At 36.6% G+C, this 25,622-nt stretch overlaps 1 pseudogene; it reads left to right on the forward strand.

Moving 5' to 3' along the window:
* Nucleotides 1–20,202, forward strand: part of LOC149238741 (phenylcoumaran benzylic ether reductase PT1-like) — a 136,794-nt pseudogene extending 116,592 nt beyond the window's left edge.
* Nucleotides 20,203–25,622: the final 5,420 nt, after the last annotated feature.

Consider the following 25,622-nt stretch of genomic DNA (forward strand, 5'->3'; position numbering starts at 1 on the left):
CTTGCGAGACTTTTAGTTGTCACATGGACTTGTTTCCTCAACCTCCGTCCCTGCGTTCTGTTGATCCTCTGGATTGTATTGTGTTGTGTTCTCCCATTTCAGACTCCACACTTGTTGTTCACAAGGATCAAGTTGTCGACATAATTGGTGTTGAGAAACCAACCAGCGCTATCATTTATGATGAGTATGTGTGGGAATCTGAAGAATAACTCGTAGTGAAGGATGACTTCCTTCTACACGCACCTCATTCGATTTTTCCTAACATCTTTAGTGATTTAGCCACTACTAATTTTCTGTGTGAGAATCCATTCCTAAATGAATCTACTTCAGATCATTCACAGAGTACACTGGATGTGAGTTTGTCATTGCATAGCAGAGAGGACACATCTGTGTTTGCAAATCCATTCAATATTTCATCAGTCATTTCTGGAAACGAAGAGGGTGAACATTCTTGTTTCTCATCAACCCCTCTGTATGATTCATAGGATCATGAGGATGCTAATGAACATGTCTAATTTTCTATTCATGGCTATCGTGATATATTTGCTCCTTCATTTCATCACAATGATGATTCATTCAATGTTGACCTTTCTAAGCCACCTGCCTTTGATGATCTACATGCTAATGAAGTTGAAACCTCTCAAGCTGTTGAGGCACTTCAGCCTGAGCTGATGGTTATGTTAGGCTCTCACTATCTTGAGGTTGATTCCACTTCAGATTAGAAATCTAATGAAACACCCAAGGCTCCTCATCACTCTCCTGTTTACATTAAAGATCAATCTAGTTTAGAGATTCCACATCCTCCACCTGAATCACATGATCCCATTACTCATGCATTGCAGGAATCATACACAACAAGCAATCTTGCTAAATGTAAGTTGTCTTTCTTTCTCATGTTTGCTCATTTTCCATAGTCAAAAGAGTGTGCATGTTTATCATCTACACACAGTGTGATGCATAACCATGATACACCAACATAATTATTATCTTGTGCTTTTATTCTTTTCTTTTCTGTAGACATTTTTAAACTCAAAGTGTGTTGGTCTTCACTTTATATTTTTCTTTTACGCTCATTTACACACTTATCTTTCTCTTAAACCACACCTTCACCAACATGGGTCAACCAATGCGCTGATGGTTGCATTGGAAATATCACTCTACGTGAAGATGCCCATGGATTGTTTAGTTTAGGAGTAGGAGGAGTGTTTTCTTTCTTGTTTTTCTTTGTTTGCATGCTTTTTTTGTTTACTTGGTTTTTATTACTTGTTTTCTTGTTTTTCTTTCATTGACTTATGTCCTTTTCATTCTTGTTTGTTTTCTTGTTTTGTACCCATAGGTTTACTTTTGCATGAAACCGTGTGTGGCTCTCGAGACAAGCAAGGTAAAGTACAAGATGACTTGTACAACTACCATCACTTGGTTATATTTTTTCCTCTCTCTTTATGAAGATATTTTCGTCTTTAGTTGATGATACCCTAATGGAAAATACATTCTGTTCACAGTGAATCTTGGTGAAAACAAAACGCTTGCACTTTTAACTAGTACCACTTACTCTAATCGTTTCCTTTGGGTTAACCCTTGTCATCTCAGTCAAGTAGAGTAAGGTGGGGGGAAAACCTTAACAAGTATTGTGAGAGGTATATATAAAATACTTCTCTGAAGGGGCAACCTCTTATGCTCTAAATAAGTCACGATCTCTCTTCGACCTCTGAAATAAATAAGTGCCTATGCACAGTTCTTTGAAAAATGAAAAAAAAAATGAAAAATGAAAAAAATAAACAAGGCAAAAGAAGAGAAAGGCTTCCTATGCTAAGAGGTGATGCAAGTAACTCCACCGAGGTACTAACCAGGCTCACTTGCAATGGATCGATGCTTGTGTTCTTGCGTGGCTCCATGGGGGTACTGTCCAGGCTGGCTTGCAGTGGAGCAACACCAAAGATGAAACTAAGACTATGACATTTATATTAATTGTGCACCAATATACCCCTTATCCCCAATCGAAACAATTTAGCTGATTTGGCTTGGTACGTGTGCTGACCGATCAAGAGAATGGAAAGGACTATATCTTTAACTCAAGCTTAGTGTTGAAGTGATGACGATCAAAGAATTGATCAATACTTCTGGAGGATTTAGACTCTCTTTTCATGAACAAGGTTCATACAAAGAGCTGGAGTTCTACTAGTGTGTTGCCAATGTTGTAGCAGCTACAATCACCCTATAAAATATTTACTTTGATTTGTTTTGGAGCCTCCCTCCTCGAAATCATAGAAGCTATCTTGTGTTGATCAGGTACTTGTGTTTATGTGATTTTGTATGTTGCTTAACAGCTTGTGTTCACTCACTTTTCCTATCGGTCAACCACAAACTAACCCAAAACTTCGTTCACATCCCGTCTTTGCAATATCAGGAAAACTTGTGTAATCCTAGAGAGAAATATATCTTCCCCTCAGGAATTGCGCAAAGTAGCCCAACAGTTGTCCTGCAATAAAAAATTGCACAGATTTGTGGCATGCATGTCACAAACCCTAAGTTCACCAAATCTATTTAAACAATGCCTTAGAGATCATTCTTCACATTCGATCTTGGAGCTCTGGCATTCTCAAAGCATCTAGGAACCTTTGGCACAGTTGGCACAACTTTTCTGGGAAATTTTTGTATTTCAAGCCTTTTGCCTCTTTTTCTGTCGCTTTTTATTTCTTGGCTTGTATGAGTGATGTTTTCCTTGTTTTATTGAATGATCGTTGGAGTTTCAAGGTTTTTTATCTTGTAGAAGTGTTGTTTTGAGTTTTGCATTTCCTTTCTTTAGTGTGGCATGCATAACACTTTTTCTGCACCGACAATCGTTGTTGCAGAAGCTCTCTTCATGAGCTTCATGGTTTTATCATTTGACTTATTTCTGCACTTACCTTAATTGCATGCATGTCTATTCACTCATATCTACACCAAATTTTCACACACATTCATTCCTTCACATTTTTAGGTTTCCCTTTGCCAGATCTAGGTTGTCTTGGCCCAAATACTGCTTCTCCCAACATGCACTGTGCATTGCTAGTAGTCAAGGCCCTGCGTTGCCTCCAGGAATTGCATAGAGGCTGGCCACACTGGCTCCCAATTGTGCTTTGTGAAATCCTGGGAGGAAGTGCCTCAAGTTGTAGAAGTTCCAGCTGAGATTCCAACACCAGTACAACCTCAAGTTATAGTTGAGTCTTCAGAGACTATGCCTCATGAAGGAGAACCTATCATGACAAAAGATGAGAAGACCTTCAGAAAGGATTTCTTTGATATGACAGAGATGGTTAAGGTCCTCTATGAAGAGAGGAACAACATATTGCAAGGAGAAAGCTTCAAGCCTCCCAATGGAGAAGGTTTTTTAGGAGGAGGCAATGGGAATGGAGGCAAATCTCCACCATCTCCACAATCTTCTTCATCTTCTTCTTCAAAAGAATCTTCACAATCTTCCACAAATACCACCGCTACTCATACTCATCATCATTCTTCGAAAGGAATTGGTAAATCACCTTTTTTGAAGCTTGATGTTAAATTCGAGTTACCTATTATGATGGTGAGGTTAATGTAGAAAAGTTGGATAACTGTATTTGTCAGTTGGAGGTATATTGTAGAATTCAAAACCTTCAAGAGGATGATATCAAAATTCAGTTGGCTTCATTGAGAATGGAGGGTGCAACACTTGTATGGTGGGAATCAAGGACTCAAGACGAGATGAAAAAACATGGTAAGATCTCTATTTCTTGGTCTGATTTCATTGCTGCTATAGAAAGAAAGTTCTACCCTTTAGCTTATATGTAGAAAGCCATTATGAATTGGAAAAATTTTAGACAGTTGAAAGGTAAAAATGTGCAAGAGTATACTCAAGAGTTTAGGAAAAGAGATCTTATGCTAGGAGTAGACTTACGATCTTATGCTAGGAGTAGACTTACAGTCACAAGATACCTTGCTGAAATACATAGGAGGGTTGCATAGCTATATTTGACATACCATTCTTATGTTTAGTCCCATGAATCTTGATGAGGTCTATGCTCAAGATACACATCTCGAAGCAAGAGGGAAAAATATATAGGAAGAAGGTAAGAAGAAGCCATTTCAGAGTGGTGAAAAGGGAAGAAGTTTAAAGGAAAGCAAAAGAAAACTACTTCTATTAAGAAAGAAGGGGAGAAGCCCATGTGTAAGAATTGTTCCAAGGAGGGACATGATGAAGCTCATTGTTGGAAGCTTCATCCAGAATTATGACCAAATAAATTTAACAATAAAGGGAAACAGAAGACCAACGATTTTGCACAACAAGAATTGGGTTCTGACTCAGGAGATGAAACCAATATTGCAACCACAGTCACCAAAGGGAAATACATAGAAAAAACAAGAAAAGAGATAGCTATGGAAAGAACCAATGCAGAAATAATTCCCATAGTGTTTCAGATGAGGAAAACTGAATCGAGTTGTTCCATATCTGAGTTATTTCTAAACATACGAAGATTGATATGTTGTTTGACAATGGATCTCATGCCAACTTAATTTCTATGGATTTGGTTAGGAAAATGAATCTGGAAACTATGCCTCATCATAAACTGTGTCCATTGGGTTGGATAACCAAAGATGCTAATTTGCAGGTCACACGAAAATGTGTTTTCAGGTTTGTAATCACTAATTCCATTGATGAAGTTGAATTAGTCTTGTGCCATTGGCTATCTCAAGGATTGTGTTAGGAAGCTCGTATATGTAAGATAGGAGAGTTGTTTTCCACATATTTGAGAAAAAATACCATTTGTTCAACGATGGAGTGGAGTACATTATGAGAGCTCATGGCAAAAATCTTAGTCAGTATTTTGCAAGTGCAGGGGAATCAAGCAACTGGTCAATTCTAGCAAGAGTCTCATGCTCCTTATGATTAATAAAAAGAATGACACGGAGAAGGAATCCTTTGCAGGTTGTGATGTGAAGCTGAAAGTTGAATTATTTGATATGGTCAATCAATATGGAGACATGTTTCAAGAACCAAAGGGATTGCCACCAAAAAGAGGAATTTAGCATGAAATTCAGCTACAACAGGACTGTCCACTCCCAAACATTGGTATGTATCGAATGTCTATTATAGAATGCTTAGAAATTAAGAAACAAGTCAAGGAACCTGTATTACTACCTATGAAATATGGAACCTGGCACATGTGTGTAGATTATCGAGCTTTGAATAAGATTACAATAAAGAATCAATACCCACTACCCAGAATAGATTATTTGCTAGATTAGTTGAAAAATGAAAATTATTTCACTAAATTAGACTTGAGAAGTGGATATCATCCGAAGAGGACATATGGAAGACTTCTTTTAAAACCAAACGAGGATTGTTTGAGTGGATGGTTATGCATTTTGCTGTTTGTAATGCTCCACCTACATTCATGAGAGTTATGAATGATATTTTAAGATAATTTCTTCATGAGTTTGTAATTGTCTATTTAGATGATATTTTGATATTCAACAAATCATGATAAGAGCATGTCAAGCATGTTAGGAAAGTGTTGGATGTCTTGAGGAAAGAAAAATTATTTCTGAAGATGTCTAAATGTGAATTCGGTAAAAATTCCTTAGTGTATTTGGGCCACATAGTTGGAGGAGGTGAGTTGAAGATTGACCCCTCTAAAGTTTCGGTCATTTTGAATTGTCCAATACCCAAATCAATTATAGAAGTAAGGAGTTTTTAAGGATCAACGCAGTACTAGAGGAAGTTCATTTCCAATTTCTCCTCCATAGAAGCTCCACTACATGCATTGACCAACATGAAGGTTGTCTTCCAATGGGGAGGTAAAGAACAAAAAGAATTTGATGCTTTGAAACAAAAGACCATTTCAGCCCCAGTTTTAGCATTGACGGATTTGACACAACCATTTGAAATACAAATAGATGCAAGTGACTATGCTATGGGTGCAATTCTTTACTTCATGGTAAGCCCATTTCATTTCATTCTGAAATTTTTAATGGTGTTGTTATTATGATAAAGAGATTTATGCATTGGTACAAAGTGTGAGGAAATGGAAGCATTATTTGATGGGAAAAGAAACCATTATTCACACTAATCATCAACCTCTGGAATATCTTCAATCTCAAACCAAATTGCAGTAGTCAAGGCACTTTCATTGGATGGGATTTTTACAACAATTCCACTAGGTAATCAAGTACAGGAAAGGAATTTATAATAGAGTTTTTGATATGATTTCTAGACCAGTTAAAAATGTAGCCATTTTACTCAAGAATAATTCTATTTTTCCTTAAAGCTATGTTGAACAATACACACAGGATGTTGACTTTCAAGAGGTGTATTTAAACTTGAGTCAAGGCCACCAAGTTGAGGAATTAGACTACCTTGTACATGGTAGCCTATTATATCACTTGGGAAAACTTTGTGTTCCACAAGGAGCGAGAGTAAATGTCACAAGGGAAGCACACACTTCTCTTATTTCTAGACATTTCAGTGTAAGTAAAATAATGGAAAATATTTAGAGGTATTTTTACTGGCCTCATATGCTTGAAAGTGTGTCATGTTTTATCAGAGGTTGTTCATTTTGTGTAGTTAGTAAGCCTAGTAATAGAAAATTAGGATTGTACACACCACTTCCAGTGCCTTCACGACCATGGCAAAGTGTTTCTATGGATTTTGTACGAGGTCTTCCTTTATCAAGGAAGGTCATGATTATTTGTATGTATTTGTGGACAGATTCAACAAGATGTGCATGTTAATGCCTTGTAAAAAAGAAAATTATAGTTGAACAAACAACTCAAGTTTCTTTCAAAATGTATGGGTTCATTTTGGATTGCCTACTTCTATTGTAAGTGATCGTGATTCTCGATTTGTTGGGAATTTTTGGTCAGGTTTATGGAACTTGATGGACACCAAGTTGAAGAAAAGTACATCCTTTCATCCGTAAACAGATGGTCAAACTAAAGTGGTTAACAGGACAATCATTCATTTTCTAAGAGGATATTGCAGCAAACATCCTAAGTTGTGGGATGAACAGTTGCATTATATTCAACATGCTTACAACCAAGCAAAACACTCTTCTACTCTAACTTTTCCTTTTGAGGCATGTCTTGGTTATTTGCCTAAATCTCCTTTGGATTTCATCTTTGAGAAAGATGTAGTTGTAGATGGACATAGTGACATAGACCGAGAAAAGATATTCTTTGAGAAAATTCAGTTGATTCACCAAACAGTTCAAGAACAACTAGAAAAGAGTCGAGGCAAGTATAAGGCAAGGCATGATAAGCATAGAGTGGATCATCAGTTTCAAGTAGGTGATGCATTTTGTCTTTGAATTAGCAAGGAAAGGCTTCAAGGTGAAAAAAGTCGGAAACAAATTCGTTATGGTCCATTTAAAATTATGGAAAAAATTGGTAATAACGTTTTCAAGCTTGATTTTCCTTCATATATGCAAATCTATTCTATTGTTAATGTTGAAAATTTGAGATTATATGAACCTCATTTGATTGAAGATCAAGGAGAGAATGTTCAAATTCCATCTATTGAAGACTTTTCTATAGAATTCCTTGATGTGCTTTAGCAAGACACTATACTTGACAGAAGGACAAGGACAACAAAAAGGGGAAGTATTGATTATCTTCGGGTGGGTCTCAATGATACACATCCATCAGAGGCCAAATGGATTAAAGTGGGGAAGGTGAGGGGATCAATACCCTCATCTTTTCAATAACTCAAAGTGATCCTTTTGGAGTCCAAAAGGCTTCCAGTGGGGAGGAGTGATCAGGTGCTCACAATTATGCTGAAAAATCAAAGTGCCAAAATCTTGTCAAAATCAACTTTAGATTGAAGAGCCTATCATTCTGAATCAAACTATGAAAACGGAACTCAAGTATGAGTTTGTATGAAGAAGTTAGAGCAAGTCAAAGTTCAAATTTGACTTGCCTACATGGCAGGATTGGTATGATGTGGCAAGGTCTTCAGCCAATAAGTAGGTGCCAAGTGGTATCCTGCCATTGACCATCACAAATCACATAACACAATGGTAAGTAGAAAAGGTGTCTCAAATCAGCCCCTAGTAGGTTGGGTTTCAATGTGATCAAATCGCAATAGCAATCGGTGGAAGGGATCGACAAACATGTATCAGCCGCAACACAGACGCAGTTTGAGTTATGGACATGATATGTTATTGTGTTATAGTTTTATGTTCCGGCAGGTCCATGATATCGCATCGCAAATGTTTCGCTGTGTTAAATATCCCATAGCTAATTAACGAATGCGATGAGCAATAAAACCCTCGATGTTATGGTTCTTTATTCCATAGTTTAATATTCCGTCGGGTCCACCTATATCGCATCACAATGTTTAGCCACTAAAAAAAGAACTTCCACCCTCCTGAACTTGTCGATTGCGATTTGTGATACGACTGACAGGATATGGCCCGCGGTGCGGAAATTATTTCCTGGTTAGTGGATTTTGGGGCGAATTTGTAGTTTTCTGTCGGATTTTCAGCGTTGTGTGGAAATAATAGTGGGAGAACTGGGAGAAGTCATAACTCCTTCATTTCTTATCCCAATTTGATGCAAAAATAGTCAATCCTAGTAGTTTTGAGTATTCTGACCTCATTTAGACAGGTTTCAGAGGCATATGAGCATTGTAAACACACTTTTGATGTAATTTGAGCATAATAGAGAGGCCCAACCCATTGGAAGCTAGACCAAGGAGATTTAGCCTAGGAGGGGTGAAATCATTTACCATGTGCTTGTTGTGTTTTTGATGGTATTTGTTGTTATATTGATATTGTTCAGCATATGCTTTTATGTTAAACTGTTTATAACATTTACATAATAAAATCTCATGCGAATCTGTTAATTATGCAAAAGTTATGAATCCTTAAGCACTTGAAAAATCAAATGATAAGCATCTTGGGTTTATTTCTGAATGGGGAATTAGCACAACATCACTAATCTTCTCCAATTCAGATCAACTTAGGAGGAGAAGTTTCTTGTAAACCCAAGCCCAACATTTATTTCATCACCTAAATCCCTATTGGTTCAATGACATTGTTGTATATTCATTAATGGAGGAAATGGGCCTCTGAAGTGAAGTATGAGTCAACAAACTTTCCCTTGTGAATTGTGTTTACAAGTTCAACATGAAAGATAATTTGGGAGAGGAAAAAATATCAACAAAAGATGAGAGGGATAGTAGTTAATAAGGGGATGGATTTGAGCATTTGAGGATTCACAAATCCCCCAACACATGCTTATGTATTGAGAGAGTGCCTGTGAATAAGAGGGAGAACACAAAGTGTGTTTGGAAGCTCGTGTGGCTTCCTGGAAGACTCATACTTCCTAAGAACCTATGTTCTACACTCAAGAGATAGATTCTCTGATTTTATTGAGGCTTGTGTTGTCATTGTGTATTATTGTTCTGAGGCTTGTTTATGTGCTTAGGTGTTGTTTTACTAAGACTAGTGTACATGCTTGTGTGTTGAGTGCGAGAGTGATTTCAACATAGTGGTGACACTCACATGCTTGCTAAGTTGATAAACCTATAAGGGATTACTCCTTTGATAAACCACATGAACTTGTTTGATTAAGAAACTACTAGTTAGGTTGAGGCACTCAAGTGCTAGATGGGGTTGATAAACACCAAATGTAGCCTTGGGGATGAAAACACTAGAGCTAACACCCATTTGTAAACTACCTAGATGAGTGTAATCTTTAATCCTACAGTAGCTAATCCAGCTGATTAACCTCCCGTTGTGCATATGGAATCCATTTCCAGAACTAAACTAAGACTCTTTGTGCCTTGCTTGAAACACAATGGTTTTTGTATGATTTGTTAAGGTATTTGTGGTGTTACAACAGGGAGAGGTAGATAGATCACTTAAGAAATGGACCCTTACCATGTGTGACTAGTTGAGGACTCCTGAGAAATTTACCTCCTCAAAGTCTAAATCTAGCTAAGGGATGGTTAGTTTCTTGGAATTTAGTTGACCTAAGGTTGGGTGGAGAGTTGAATTACCGTCCTCAGTTGCCAACCATTCAAAGATATAAGATTAGTGATTATTTTTATATTTGATGCATCTAAATATTGAATGTTAATATGGTATAACATTGGATATGTGTTGGCACTCTCATCATGGTAAGTGAATTTCTTATATGTATTTGTAATGGTGTGTACTGCAAGATTGTGCATAAGGATATTAGGGACAAGAAGTTCCTTGTGTATACTTATATATTTTTTAATTGTGGGGTCATTTTATAGCTTATGATGTATGTTAAGGATGTAAGTTAATTGATATGGTGCTTAAAATCTATGATCATCTTATATGTAAATGCATATAATTGATAGAGGAGCTCTATGCTTGGGTGTTGTCGATTTCTTGTTGTTTTTAAGGTTTGTATTTTTCCTCTTTAAGTTAATGTGGATTCATGATGAGTAATAGTTGATCATGGATTGGAGGAGTGTTGGAAGCATGCATTTTAGAAAGGTTGTGCCATGGTGAAAAGGAAGGTAAATTAGGACTTTGATGAGCAAGCCTGGTGTTATTGTAGGTGCATCTACAAAGCACATTAGCCATGGATTTGGCTTGAGTAGGATGCCCAAGTAGAAGGCATGATTTTTCAGTCATCAATATGTTTTATTCATGGTTATCACTCATGAATTTGTTAAATGGATGAATGAGTGCAGGTTGATGTGATAACGCATGGTCAAGCTAGGCCATGTTCTCAAAGAACCCTGGTTGAATCCCTGTAATGGTTGCAAAAGAACTTAGTAAGTCTTTCCAATGGTTAAGGCAGATAGCTTGTAGTGTTTCCTTTCTAGCTGAGTTGAACCTGGGTTGGGTCGGATGTGCACATAATATGTATATTTATGTCTCTATTGCACTATGGGATAGGTTGGGCCTAGACTTGAGTGAGTTCGAAGTAAACCTAGTCAAATATTTCTAACACTACAGAGGCAGTCTAGGGCCTGAATGTGGGATCATGTAAATACTAGTTTAGAGAGTAAGAGGGGGCAATCTAAATGAGAGTGTGAAGCTAGTTTGGGCCCTATTACATAGAATTTTTATGATTGTGGACAAAGGTGAATTCCCTAGATCTAGTGGTATGATCTAGAACAAGAGAAGACAAAAAAATTGAGTTTTCCTTAGATAAATTAGAAAATGGGAAATAAGCCTACCTAGAATTTGAAGTAAGCCTTCCTCTCTTCCTTGCCTGTAAGCTCCAACTCTAGCTCCAAGTGTTATAATTAGAACCTACACATATGACTAAAAAAACAAAAGTAACCACAACATCTATGTAGCATAATATAAAATCTTTATTCAGATTCAACATCGCATTGAAATACATGAGTGCAAACATAACACAACAAATATAGGAAAACAAGATACTTTTGTATTGAAATTTTTAGGAGAGAGTCTACCACCATAAATAGAAGATGAATTTGGAGATGTCTACCCAAGTTTACTTGTCCTTCCTTGTCAAAAATCACACCTCAACATCAACCCTAATGCATGACTACGGTGACTCCTTTAGGATCAAAGCAAAAACATAAGGACGCTATCAATTCTCCAAAATCCAACTTAGACTCTATAGGAATCAGTAAATTTATAGGATGCGTGTGGTAGTTTAGGATTTAGCATTCTAGGATTGATATCCACATATTATGCGAGGATGATCTCAAGAGAAAAGAGATAGGGTCTCTAACATAGGATCATATAGGAATTTGAGATCTATATCCATGGTAAATAGTTAAAACTACTTTGGAATCTTCTAGAAGAGGAAGCCTCAGAGATATTTGATATTTTTTGTCAATTTCTAGAATCAACAGACCTACAAAATAGGACTAACATGTGCTAACCAACACTAGTGCTCAAGTATGCAATATGTTCTGAACCCAGGTGGCTAGTAATGCAAGGTGTGTTGGGGCTAAAAATAATGTTTTTGAGATAATTGTCCCATAAACTCAAACTTTTTGGAGAAGTGATTCTTAGGGCTTTGCAAAGGTACTGTGAAAAAATGTTCATGGATGTTGATTGATCCAATTTACATGCCTTTTGGGTTTATGTGACAAAATGGCTTCTAACATATTGCCCCCTAAAGTACAAAGTCAGGAGCAATGGTTGAGGCCTAAAGTGATTTACCTTGTGACAAGTACGGATCAAGAATAAAATTGGTTGAGATCATCATATGTTACAATACAAATTATCACATGATATCATTGTTGATGGAGGCATACCCAAGTTCAACACATAAGCCAATATTACATGTAAAATGATCAAGTAGTTCCGTCCACTAATGAAAAAGTGTGGACCCATGCTTGGATGACTATCTAAATGATCATAGCCATCATACTTTGTAATATTTTATTAATATTGAAATCACCACTCATATGGATGAAACTAGAACTGGGGTCTTCTATCTCGTTCACTTGATCACTTGATGTACGAGTATAACGATGCAAATAAATGAGCTGAAGTCAAACATGGTAGACACCACCTGATTACCAACCAACAATGTAAGTTGTTAACAGATGTGAGAGAAACCACCAATGATGTTAATGGATCTCAAGGTACCATAGTACAATCTATGTGGTGTGAATGAGTGAGCTAAAGTTGAACACCACACAGAATCTTTGGGTCAAAGGCTGGCGTATGAAAACTCTAAGGTACATAAGGGAGTTTATAATTAAACTTCTTGGATAATGAGATGATGTTGATAGGAAGCGACCCATCGTAGGAGGGCTTTGATGTATCCACCATCAACGACATGAAATGGGTATCAATATTTGAGACAAAATGATGTTAGTGAATAGCTAGTCTAGGAATGGTAGTCATGAATGAAGGCTTAAAGGTATTATAGCGTATATCAACTAAAGGACTTCTCTTGAACATATCTAAGACACTTTATGGAGTTGGTAGAATTGAATCAAAACTGATTGTGGAGGCTTTTGATATGGTGTGATTAACCAAAGAGACAAGAAGATTTCCCAACCTAACAGTCACAAAGATGAAGTGAAAGAGTGTCATGTTTAAGAGAAACTCACTGCAATTAATAGGTCAAGTATTCCTTTTTTCCATTTTCCCCAACCATTTCCGGTCAGTACCTCTTTATTTTTGATAAGCTTGAGGAGGATAACATATGCTTGATTTATAAGTTCATCCTTTGGATGAATCCTTCTGAGTATTTTTAATGATCCCTGAGAAGGAGTGGTTCGGTACCATCATGTTCAATGAGTCCAATGCCATTTGATGATTTTATGAGTCCAATGAAGGTGTAACTCAACTTCGTTTTCATGTTTAGAGAGTTTGAAAAAGAGGCAAAAAAAGAAAAATTCAAAGGTTCATTTTTGTGAATTTAGTCTCTTGAGTCTGAAAAGGCATAAAACGATACTTAGGAGAACCTTTTAGTCATGTTCTACTAAAGTGTTCCTTTCTCATAAATAGTCTATCCCAGTTTGGAAAAGGTTAAACTTATACTAAGTAGACATATTTTCATTTACTTTAACATGTTCAAAAAGACAAGTGCTCGACAATATTTCCACATTTTAGGAGTCTGAAAATAGTTGAAAGAGGACTCCTCCTAGAGGAATGAGTGGTATAAATGATAGTAATTGGTTCGGTCATGATAGAACTGCTCAAAACATGTAGAGGTAAAGAGGCAAGCTAATAATACCACTCATCGTAGCGGTTCCTCAAGAAATGATAAAACAACCAAGTGAAAGTGTATGATTTCCAAGCAGATGATGACGATGGAATGAGAAAACCAAGGCTCATCTAGAAAAGAATGGCTAATAAAAAATGGAAATCACAAGGGATAGGATGAGAATGGTTTCATTTTTACACAAGATTGAAACATGGAAAAGTATGTTTGAAATTGGTTTCATCTTTACACAAGCTTGAAACAAAGGAAAACATATGCTTGAAATTGGTTTTCATTCCCCTAGTCATAATTACTAAATTTTAGGCACATGCCCCCCAAGCTTCATTTCATTCACCTAAGTAAACTACTAGTTACTATTAGGAATATGGAATTAAGGTTAATTTATGAGATCAAGTGAAAGAATTGACTCAACATTTATGAGATCTAGTCAAAGACTCAGATTGGAGGGGGATTTGTTTCATTTTTCAACAAGCTTGAGACATGAAAAAAAACTATGCTCATAGACCCTGCTTCATTTTTCAATGATCTTGACACAAGAGAAGGAACTCTAATTAGGGAACCTTGTTTCATTTTTTAAGGAGCTTGACACAAGAAAACGAACTCTACTCCAGGACCTTGTTTCATTTTTTAATGAGCTTGACACAAAAGAAGGAACTCTTCTCTAGGATCTCTGGTTATATTAATCATGGTTCCCTAGAGACCATGGCTTCCAAGAAGCTCTCATAAGATGGGAGAACAATTCTCTAGAAGGGATACACATCAAATGATCCAAGGGAAATATCAAGCGCTAGTGCTCTCAGTACATGATGCACTACATCACCTACTAGATCATTAATAGACACGGGCATGAAACAAGTTTTCGCATAATTAACCTTTGGCAGGGGATATATCACTTGCATATAAGGACCATTTAGGGAAATTTTTTTATTTGGAGTAAAATTAGGACCAACGAATGAAAGTTGGTCAATGGTCACAATTCTTCCTTCATGTGGGAAGCACATCGCACGAAAGAGTGAAGAGACAATGTTGGGTCCCTATAATACTAGTAATTACCCCGTTACTATTGTAGTTGCATCCCTTATTAATATTGTTGTGCCCCATTATCCCCATATTGTTATTACTGTGCTCCATAGAATCCCTCTATTGTTATTTTTGTGGCTTTATATTATTATTGTTAGGTCAGCTGGGTTATATTGTGACTCCTTAGACTCCTATATATAGAAAGGAGGTTTTGCCATTTGAATCATCCAAGAATTTTTCATTTATGTATGTAAAGGAGGTTTCCCCCTCGAAGAGGCTGAATTCTAAGGCGTTGATCTATCTTTTCTATCTTTTCTTGAGTTGGTTTCATAACATTTGGTATCAGAGCTTTGGATTCTAGGGTTTCGCTGCTCCAAACAGGTCATCGTGGCATTTTTGCTATAATTTTTTTTTTTGGTGACATTTTAGAAGTTGCAAAAAAAACCCATTTGAGAAGAAATCACGCTGAACCTCGGGTCTGAATTTAAGAGCTTTTAGAGCTATATTTGTGGAGATATGATCTGAGGAAGTTGGTATTTTTGTAGACTCCTGAATTACATTCCAAACAGGTGACCTTATTCATAACTTTCTTTCTGGGGATCAGATTGAAATTTCCTAAGAAGGTAAAGAAAGAGGATGGACTATAGTTTCTTGTATGCATTTTTAAGATCCAAAGGTCGAAACAGTGACTCGTGGTACATCGTACAAGTTCGCTCTATTGAACTAGTCTATAATCAAGTCACTGTGGGAGATTTCGCATAACTCTTCCTTGGAGAATCCAAATTGGGTCAGACTTGTGGCATTGGAAAGAGAACATAGAGGGCTACTGTAGATCAAAAATTCAGAACTAGATGATTGGAAAGTACAGAGATACATCAGAGGCAATATCGAGCTCCTACAAAGTGAAAAAAGGTGTGTAGATTTTCATAAATTTTTGCTTAAGCTTGGTTTGAAAATTTATTTTGAAGGAATTCAAAGGGCATAGTAGAGCATTATTATCGGTAACTGATGCCTCGAGGAAATAAAATGCAAACACCTAGTAAGGAACCTGAAAGCTCTAGCATGACTCATGAAGAAGAGGAAGAAAAGCTACGTGATATATCAAAATTACAAGAACAAGTGCAACAAATGTCACTGTCACAAAAGCTAACAGAAGCTAAGATAAATGACGTGGAAGCTAAGATGAATGGTGTGGAAGCTAAAATGAATGGCATGGAAGCTAATATGGACTACTTGAAGATAGATTTGAACACAAATTTGAAGACAGACATGGCAGATTTGAAGACAGATTTGACAAATTTTCTACAAGAAATACTTACCAATGGTGAAAAGGTAGTAAAGGAAACTCATGACGCGAACAAAAGAAATGTTAATCATGATTTCTTAGACTCTAACGTGGGATCGAAAACCCACCATATTCCAAAAATCGATATGAGGAAGTTTGATGGCAAGGATCCCGCAACATGGATATTACAAATGGAGCAATTTTTCGATCTCAACAATGTGCAAAACACACAAAAGGTACGTATGACAACTTTATATTTGGAACCAAATCAGTTTGTATGGTATTAATGGCTTTGCTCTCGTAAACAATTTATCACTTGGGAAATTTTTACGGAAGAATTGATAGCACATTATGAGGATACAAAAAGCAACACTTTTTTTAGCCAATTGATAAGTCTCAAACAAAAGGGTTCAATAATGGAGCACATTGTGGAGTTCCAAAAATCGAACATAAGGGTAAAAGATATTCCAGAGGAGTATAGGATTGATGTTTTCATAGGGTCTTTACAGGATAATATCCAACATGATGTTCGCCTTTGGGAACCTGATTCATTAGAGAAGGCATTCAGGTTAGCAAGAAAAATGGAAAGCAAAATTATGGCAACCAAGGAGCATACCACTCTCAACTATAAAGATGGAAGTATGGTTGCTCCTAGTCTTCCACAACCTATAAGGTTGACACCACAACAATTGGAAGAAAAAAGAGCAAAAGGGCTTTGTTACAGTTGTGATAGCAAATACACTAAAGGTCATAAGTGTGCTGAGAAGAAATTATTCTACATAGATTGTGAAGAGGAAGAAGAAAAGGAGCAAGAAAGGTCAAAAGAAGAGGATATACTCCAGGAACAAAGCCTAGATAAAGAAGAAATGAATCCGACCATATCTTGTAATGCATTGGTGGGAATTACCACTCCTCAAACCATCAAGATAGAAGGACAAATCAAGAAGAAAAAGTTACTAGTGTTGATTGATTCAGGAAGTACCCACAATTTTAGTCATTGTCAGGTAGAAAAAGAATTGAATTGCTTCTTATACCCAGCACCAGAGTTTCAAGTGATGGTTGCAAATGGAGGAACAATAAATTGCTCTGGAAAGTGCCATAATATCAAGCTATCCATGGGAGAATATGTATTGACTATCCCAATGCTTTCCATTCCAATGGGAGGTGCTGATGTTGTACTAGGAGTACAATGGCTACAATCCTTGGGTAAAATAGCTTTCAATTTTCAAGAAATTTTCATGAAATTTTTCGTGGAAGGAAAGGAAGTTGAATTAAGGGGTATTGCAGGGAAACCGGGAAAGATAATTAGCTCTAATGGTATGAGAAAGCTTCTAAAAAAGGAGCAAAGGGGTGTAATTTCACAATTATGTTCGCTAGATGTTTCCACATTACAATCATCTATTTCTCTAGATCTCCAAAAAGTCTTCGACAATCATTCCAAGGTATTTAAGACTCCTAAAGGTCTCCCACCTATTCGTGATCATGATCATGTTATTCATTTGATTCCAGGAAGTGTTCCTCCAAACATCAGGCCGTACAGATATCCCTATGCCCAAAAGAGTGAAATTGAACGTATGGTTGCAGAAATGCTAGAGGCTGGTATAATTCAACCGAGTCAAAGTTCTTTCTCTGCTCCAGTAATATTAGTGCACAAGAAGGATGGATCATGGTGCATGTGTCCAGATTATAGGGAGCTCAACAAGCTCACTATTAAAGATAAGTTTCCCATTCCCGTCATTGATGAATTACTGGATGAATTGCATGGATCAATTTACTTCACCAAGTTGGATCTTCGTTCAGGATATCATCAAATCAGAACGAAGACTGAAGACATTCTGAAAACAACATTTAGAACTCATGAGGGTCATTATGAATTTTTGGTCATGCCTTTGGCCTTACTAATGCACCTTCAACATTTCAAGGTTTGATGAATTCCATTTTCAAACCATTCCTTAGAAAATTTGTGTTAGTATTTTTTGATGATATACTAATCTACAGTTTGTCTTGGAAGGATCATGTTGAACATGTTGACAGGGTGCTACAACTATTGGAGGAGAAACAATTATATGCAAAAAGATCCAAATGTTTCTTTGGAGTACAAGAGGTGGAATATCTGGGTCATATTGTATCTCATGAAGGAGTTAAGGTAGACCCTAGCAAAATTAAAGCCATTAAGGAATGGAAAATCCCCACTTCCATAAAGCATCTGCGAGGATTTCTCGGTTTGACTGGGTATTATCGCAAGTTTGTTAAGAATTGTGGGAGAATAGCAGCACCTATAATAACATTATTGAAGAAAGATGCATTTTCATGGACTCCAGAAGCAACAAAGGCCTTTGAACATCTTAAAGAGGCAATGTGCCAAGCACCGGTCTTAGCTACACCGGACTTCACAAAAACCTTTATTGTGGAATGCGATGCTTCAAGAAATGGAAACTGTGCTGTTTTAATGCAAGATGAAAGACCCATTTCTTTCGAAAGTCGTCCAATCAAGGGAAAGTTTTTACACAAAGCTATTTATGAGAAGGAAATGTTGGCAATACTGCACTTAAGAAATGGCGACCCTACCTAATGGGAAGACACTTCAAGGTAAAAACGGATCATGATAGCCTTAAATACTTTTTAGAACAAAGATTATCCTCTGAAGAGCAACAAAATTGGGTCACAAAGTGTTAGATGATCCAAAAATACAATTTTATCATAGGTTATAAAATTAGAATAAAATAATTATTAATTTAAGATATTAAATTAATAATTATTCTAGAATGTTTAATTATTTAATGGAGACTTTTAGAATTAGCATATTTTTGTAACTAGATATGACTCTCCAAATGTGTCGTATCTTAGGCTCTATTTTAGGAGATTAGTTAGCTAGTTGGTTTGAATATCATTTATTTTAAATGGACACTTGTTATTTAATAAGTGATCCATAATTAGAGGTAGTTAGGACATGGAGCTTATATATAGCTCATTGCAAGAGTGTTTGAGTTGTTCAGGTGTAAACTCTTGCAAAATCAATTATGTAATTATTTTTTCTGATTAATAAAATTACGTGTCTGAGGACACTTCTGCCATTATTGTGGTATCAGAGCTCCAGTAATGCTGCAGTGGATGTGAGGAGGAGATTCCAGCTGTACAAATGTTTGGAAAACTCCATTGAATTGTTCAGTGAATGTTGGGTAAGAAATTTGTCAAATTTTTGTTTAAAAGAGAAGAAATTTTATTATTTTATTGATTTTAGATTTTGAGATCTGAAAATCAATTTTTTGAGTTATAATCAAAATCGTTGGGTCTTGAATTTCTATTATTTTCTGGGCTTCAACTTCTGCACCAAGGCTATTAAAGAAATAGGAACCATCAAGAGGCTTCTGCCATTATTGACGAATGGAAGGCGATGATTGTGTTTGAAGCAAATATGCTTCGTCTGAGTCTCAAAGCACCGATGAGATTTCCCTCGTAGGACTATTAAGATTTCCCCGCACGTTGAAATTTTTATTTTTAAATATAATTGGAATCGTCACATTGCGCGATCGGCTTGTGACAAAGAAATTGATCTGATTTCGCTGGATTTCAAATGTGTTGAGGCGAATTGGTTCACGATCTTTTGTCATTTGAATTCTAACAGTGCTACTCTTATTTCTGCCATCTGAGTTCGGCAATGATGTTGACAACTCCCATGCAGTAGAGTCTGCGAAAAGTGTGTTCGAGCTGAAAGCCAAAGTCCGTCGGGAAATCGAGGTCAAGGGTATTCCTTATACATACATTTCCAACAACTGTTTTGCAGGGTATTTCCTTCCAACCCTGGCACAGCCTGGCCTTACGGCTCCTCCAAGGGATAAAGCTGTTATTATTGAGATGGAAATGCCAAAGCGGTGTATGTGAATGAGGAAGACATTGGAGTATTCACAATTAAAGCAGTGTACGACCCCAAAACATTGAACAAAACCTTATACTTACGGCTTCCTGCCAATACTCTGTCATTCAATAAGTTTGTGAGTCTATGGGAGAAGAAGATTGACAAGACTCTGGAGAAGGTCTACATCCCTGACGAGTAGGTCCTGACATTAATCGCAGAAACACCCTTCCTAGGTATTATTGGCATAGCAATCGATCACTCTATTTTTGTGAAAGGTGATCAAACAAATTTTGAAATTGGGCCTGATGGTGTTGAGGCTAGTCAGTTGTACCCGGATGTAAAATACACCACTGTTGCTGAGTACCTTAGCAAATTTGTGTGATGTATGTGAGGTTGGCTTCAATAGACTGAGATTAGACAGTGGTTTTCAACAGATCGAGATAATATAGCAGTTTCAATAAAAGTTTGTCCTGCTTTTGCCCAGTTATAGGCTATGAAAACAGAGCTTCTTATATGGTTTAGTAAGATCAGAAAACTTCTTGTATGGTTGTGTAAGGTCAGAAGTAGGGACACACAGATCCTTAACATATTTGTGCTCCATAATAAGCAAGCAAATGGCTTTTTGTTTGTTTTCTTTTTGAAAAATAAGGAATATTGTATTGTGTAGATATATGGTGATTGTTTAATTTTGGGAATTTATGGCTGATGGAGCAATAAGGTGATTTGTAATTTTTTTTTGGAGCAATAAGGAGTTTTTTTTTAATTTGTTTCTTGGGAGATAAACCTGGTTCTGATAAGCCTAGAATTGTAACTCAAAGTAATTTTACTTTGAGGGGGCGTAGCTTTTTTTTACCAGATTGTGCAAAAGCACCATTATAAAAGTCAAATTTTGAAAGTTGCCTTGTAAAAATTTGAGATATTGACTAGAGCCAAGTGCAAAGCTCAGCCAATTTTCTCCTGTTTTGACAACTATTCGAGGGTCAAGGCCAAGCCCCAATAGATCGTGTTGTTTTTTGCGTGGTGTGTTGTGTTGACTATCTTGTCATTTCTGTTCTGATTCTTGGTGCGACGCTTCAACGCTAAAATGTCTAAGTTGATTAATTTGTTTTCTGATTCCGACAAACTTGAAGGCACCAAATCTTATAAAACATGGCATCGACTCATCGAAAGCACACTCATTTACAATGAATTATGGCAGGGAATATGTGATGGAGATGTTAAGCCGAATAAACCCACAGATGCAGCTGCACTAGCAAAATGGGAAATCAAGAATGCTAAAGCCTTAGCTCTTATTAAATCGTCTGTGAATGATGAAATGTATGTCCATATAGAAAATTCTTTAGATGCATGGACTACTTTGAAAACTTTTAAAGACCTCTTTGATACTCAGCCTGGATCAAAGAAAGTCGATCTACAATTAAAATTGTTGCAACAAAAATTAACTGAAGGCGGTGATGTTCTTGAATATATCTCAAGACTTAAGAATATCAGGCAAGAAATTATTAATGCTGGTTTTCCCGCAATTGATGATAGCTTTATGGTCACAATTGTAATTGTTGGGCTTCCTTCTTCCTATACGCATTTTTTGGAGACTCTACAAGTAACTGGGAAATTAGAGAAATTAAAGTTTGATGAACTCTGTGAAATGTTAACTCAACATGATAAAACTTTTGGGAAGAAGAAGAAAGTTGGTGAAGATGTTTTTCTCACAGAGGCCAGCACTAGTAAGTCATCAGCTGATAGTTCTCGAGGTAGAGGCAGATGGAATCAGAATCAAGAAGCACATAATCGAGGTCGAAGCCAAAGTAGAGGCAATAATTTTTAACAGAGGAGGAAGAAATAATTTTCAAGGTAGACGAAACAACCAAGGAAGAGGCAATTTTCAAGGACAAGGATATAATAATCAAGGTAGAGGACAATCTCAAAATAGAGGTCAAAGCAGAGGCAGAGGAAAATCTTCAGGAAGAGGAAGAGACTTAAGTCAAATTGTGTGTCGAAGATGTAACAAAGTTGGCCATTATGCTGAAGATTGTCGAACATCACTTAATAAAATTCCCAAGTTTCAGCAGCATTCAACACAATTTGCAAATGATCAAGATGAAGATAACTTAGAATATGTTTTTACTTCCTCACCAGCATCACAAATTTCATCCCATCTTAGAAGTGACTATGAAGATGCCTGGATCTTGGATTCTGGGGCAACTCAGCACATGACTTGTCGACGTGATTTTTTCTGGAATTTTCAAGATTGCCAACTTAATTCCATTTTTCTTGCTGATGATAAAAAACATACTCCTTATGGAAAAGGAGTAGTAAAAGTTTTTCTCCCTGGTATTGGAGAAAAAATGATTTCCAACGTATGGTATGTACCCAGTTTCAAGAAAAATTTGCTCTCTTTAGTCACGATTTGACAAGCAGGACATCAGGTGATTATGGAAGATGGTTTAGTGGAGATTAATTCAGTGAAACAGAACTTGAAAACAGTCATGACAGGTTATGAAGATGGAAAACTGTTACGGATGAAAGGGACAATTATTCCAAGGCATTCTGATTTTGTAGGGGTAGTGACTACAGGTATTTCACCTATAAGACTATGGCATGTAAGATATGGACATTTGAATTTTGAGAGTCTTTCTCAATTGCAGAAACAAGGAATGGTTAAAGGACTTCCCACATTCAAAAGGGAAAATGCAAAATGTGAAGCTTGCATTTATGGCAAACAAAGTCGAGAAAGTTTTCCAACAAGTTCATGGCGTGCAAACAGGCGGCTACAACTAGTTCACAATGATGTTTGTGGACCACTACAAACTTCCTTTGGTGGATGCAAATATTTCTTACTATTCATTGATGATTTCAGCAGAATGACTTGGGTTTACTTCTTGAAGAACAAGTCAGAAGCATTTGATAAGTTTAAAATTTTTCGCCAACTTGTTGAAAATGAAGTCAAAGAAAAGATAGGTACTCTCAGGACAGATAATGGGAGAGAATTCACTTCAAATGAATTAAAAACTTATTGCAGTGAAAATGGCATCAAACGACATCTTACTAATGTTTACACTCCACAGCAAAATGGAGTAGTCGAAAGAATGAATCACACTTTGTTAGGAATGGCGAGATCCATGTTAACTTTCAAGAGGTTAAGTCCAATATATTGAGCAGAAGCAATACATACAACTGTCTACTTAAGAAACAGATCTCCAACTGCTTCTTTAGACAGAATTACACCTTATGAAGCTTGGCTTGGTTTCAAACCTCGAGTTAAACATCTTAGAGTTTTTGGGTCAGTGTGTTATGTCTTAGTTCCAAAATAAAAACGAACTAAGCTTGACTCAAGAAGTTTAAAATGCACAATGATTGGCTATTCTGATGAGAAGAAAGGGTATCATCTTTTGACCAATGGAAAATTCATTGTGCGCAGGGATGTCATTTTTGATGAAACAGAGAGTAAGAGTGCTAAAGAAATTGAAAATCTTCTTCACAAGTTAGAAACTAAGGGAAGTAAAAGAAATGGAAAAATACAAAGTCAATCAACTTCACCAAATTGGTATGAACTAGATTTTCCTTCCTCTAAAGATGAGTCATCCAGTCCATCTACATCAACAACATCATCTGGGTCTTCTAGCAGTTCATCCGCATCTCCAAGCAGTAGTAGTTCTTCTGACAGTGATTCTCCACATTCTTCACCTGAACAACGAACATCAGTTTATATTAATCCTCTTTACAATGATGGGGACTTTACAGAAGCGCAAACAAGTGAGCACCAACTTCCGAAATGGGAAATTCAACTTTTGAAAGATGTAAAGCCTGATGAACAGAATAAAACTGGCACCAGACGGGCACATAGAAGTGAAGGCAATTTTGCCTTGATAGCAAATGATTTTACTGAACCTTCCACATACAAAGAGGCAGTAAAATATAAAGAATGACAACAGGATATGGTTGAAGAATATCAAGCAGTAATTGATAACAACACTTGGAAACTTGTTGATTGTCCAGCAAATGTTAAAGCCATAGGATGTAAATGGGTTTACAGAATTAAGTATAATCAGAAGGGTGAACTTGAAAAGTATAAAGCACAACTTGTCGCAAAAGGTTTTGCGCAGCAGGAAGGCATTGATTATGAGGAAACATTTTCTCCTACAGCTAAATGGAACACCATCCGATTAACACTTGCATTGGCCGCTCAAAAAGGATGGAAAGTTCATCAAATGGATGTGAAAAGTGCTTTTCTCAACGAGGATTTACAGGAGGAAGTGTATATGACCCAACCACCAGGTTTTGAAGTTGAAGGACAAGAACATAAAGTCTGCAAATTGATCAAGGCTTTATATGGATTAAAACAAGCTCCCCGAGCTTGGTATGCAAAGATGGATGAATACCTTAAGAAATTTTGTTTTCAACAAAGTGAATCTGATGATACTTTGTATGTGCGACAACAGGGAAAATATCTGGTAATTCTTGTTATGTATGTAGATGATTTGATCATTACTGGCAACCATGATGATCATATTGCACAGGTGAAAAAGGAATTACATGCAGGTTTTAAGATGACAGATTTGGGATTACTTCACTACTATCTTGGAGTTGAAGTCTTCCAACGTCCACATCATATTTTCATTTCTCAGAACAAGTATGTAGCAGAGGTTCTTCAGCGATTTGGCATGCAAGATTGCAAGCTCATTCTCACCCCCATGGAGCAAAACTTGAAACTTTCAAAATTTGAAGGGGGGGAAAAGGTGGACAGTACAACTTACAGACAGTTGATTGGCAGCTTGATTTATTTGACAAATACTCGTCCTGATCTATCTTATGCAGTCAGTATTCTTTCACGTTTTATGTAGGAAACACGAGACAGCCACTGGAATGCAGCCAAAAGAGTTCTTCGATATATCCAAGGAACAAAAGATTTTGGTCTTCTTTACACAAAGACTAAAAATTTTGTACTTGGTGGATATTCTGATGCCGACTTTGCTAGGAGTATTGATGATCGAGCATCAACATCAGGTTATTTAATGAATATGGGGTCAGCAACAGTATCTTGGAGTTGTAAGAAACAAGCTACAGTGGCCACTTCTTGAGTAGAAGCAAAGTACATTTCAGCATGGGAAGCAGCATGTGAAATTGTTTGGTTGCGCCGAATTTTGCAGGACTTGGGCATTTCTCAGGCAGAAGCTACATCGTTATTCATTGACAGCCAGTCAACCATCAAACTTGCCAAGAACCCAGTTTTTCATTCAAAGACAAAGCATGTGGACACCAAGTATCATCATATCAAATCTCTCATTGCAAAAGATGTCCTCAAACCAGTTTATTGTCCTTCCGAAGATCAGATCTCCGACATTTTCACGAAACTGCTCGGCAGAATAAAATTTACTAAGTTCAGGGATGAACTTGGTATCTGTTGTAATGTATCTTTGGATCATAGGGGGGAATGTTAGATGATCCAAAAATACAATTTTATCATAGGTTATAAAATTAGAATAAAATAATTATTAATTTAAGATATTAAATTAATAATTATTCTAGAATGTTTAATTATTTAATGGAGACTTTTAGAATTAGCATATTGTTGTAACTAGATATGACTCTCCAAATGTGTCGTATCTTAGGCTCTATTTTAGGAGATTAGTTAGCTAGTTGGTTTGAATAGCATTTATTGTAAATGGACACTTGTTATTTAATAAGTGATCCATAATTAGAGGTAGTTAGGACATGGAGCTTATATATAGCTCATTGCAAGAGTGTTTGAGTTGTTCAGGTGTAAACTCTTGCAAAATCAATTATGTAATTATTTTTTCTGAT

This window comes from Pinus tabuliformis, chromosome 8 (assembly GCF_031772625.1).
Source record: "Pinus tabuliformis cultivar Carrire ecotype Pingquan chromosome 8, CPIR1, whole genome shotgun sequence".
Taxonomy (NCBI): Eukaryota; Viridiplantae; Streptophyta; class Pinopsida; order Pinales; family Pinaceae; genus Pinus; species Pinus tabuliformis.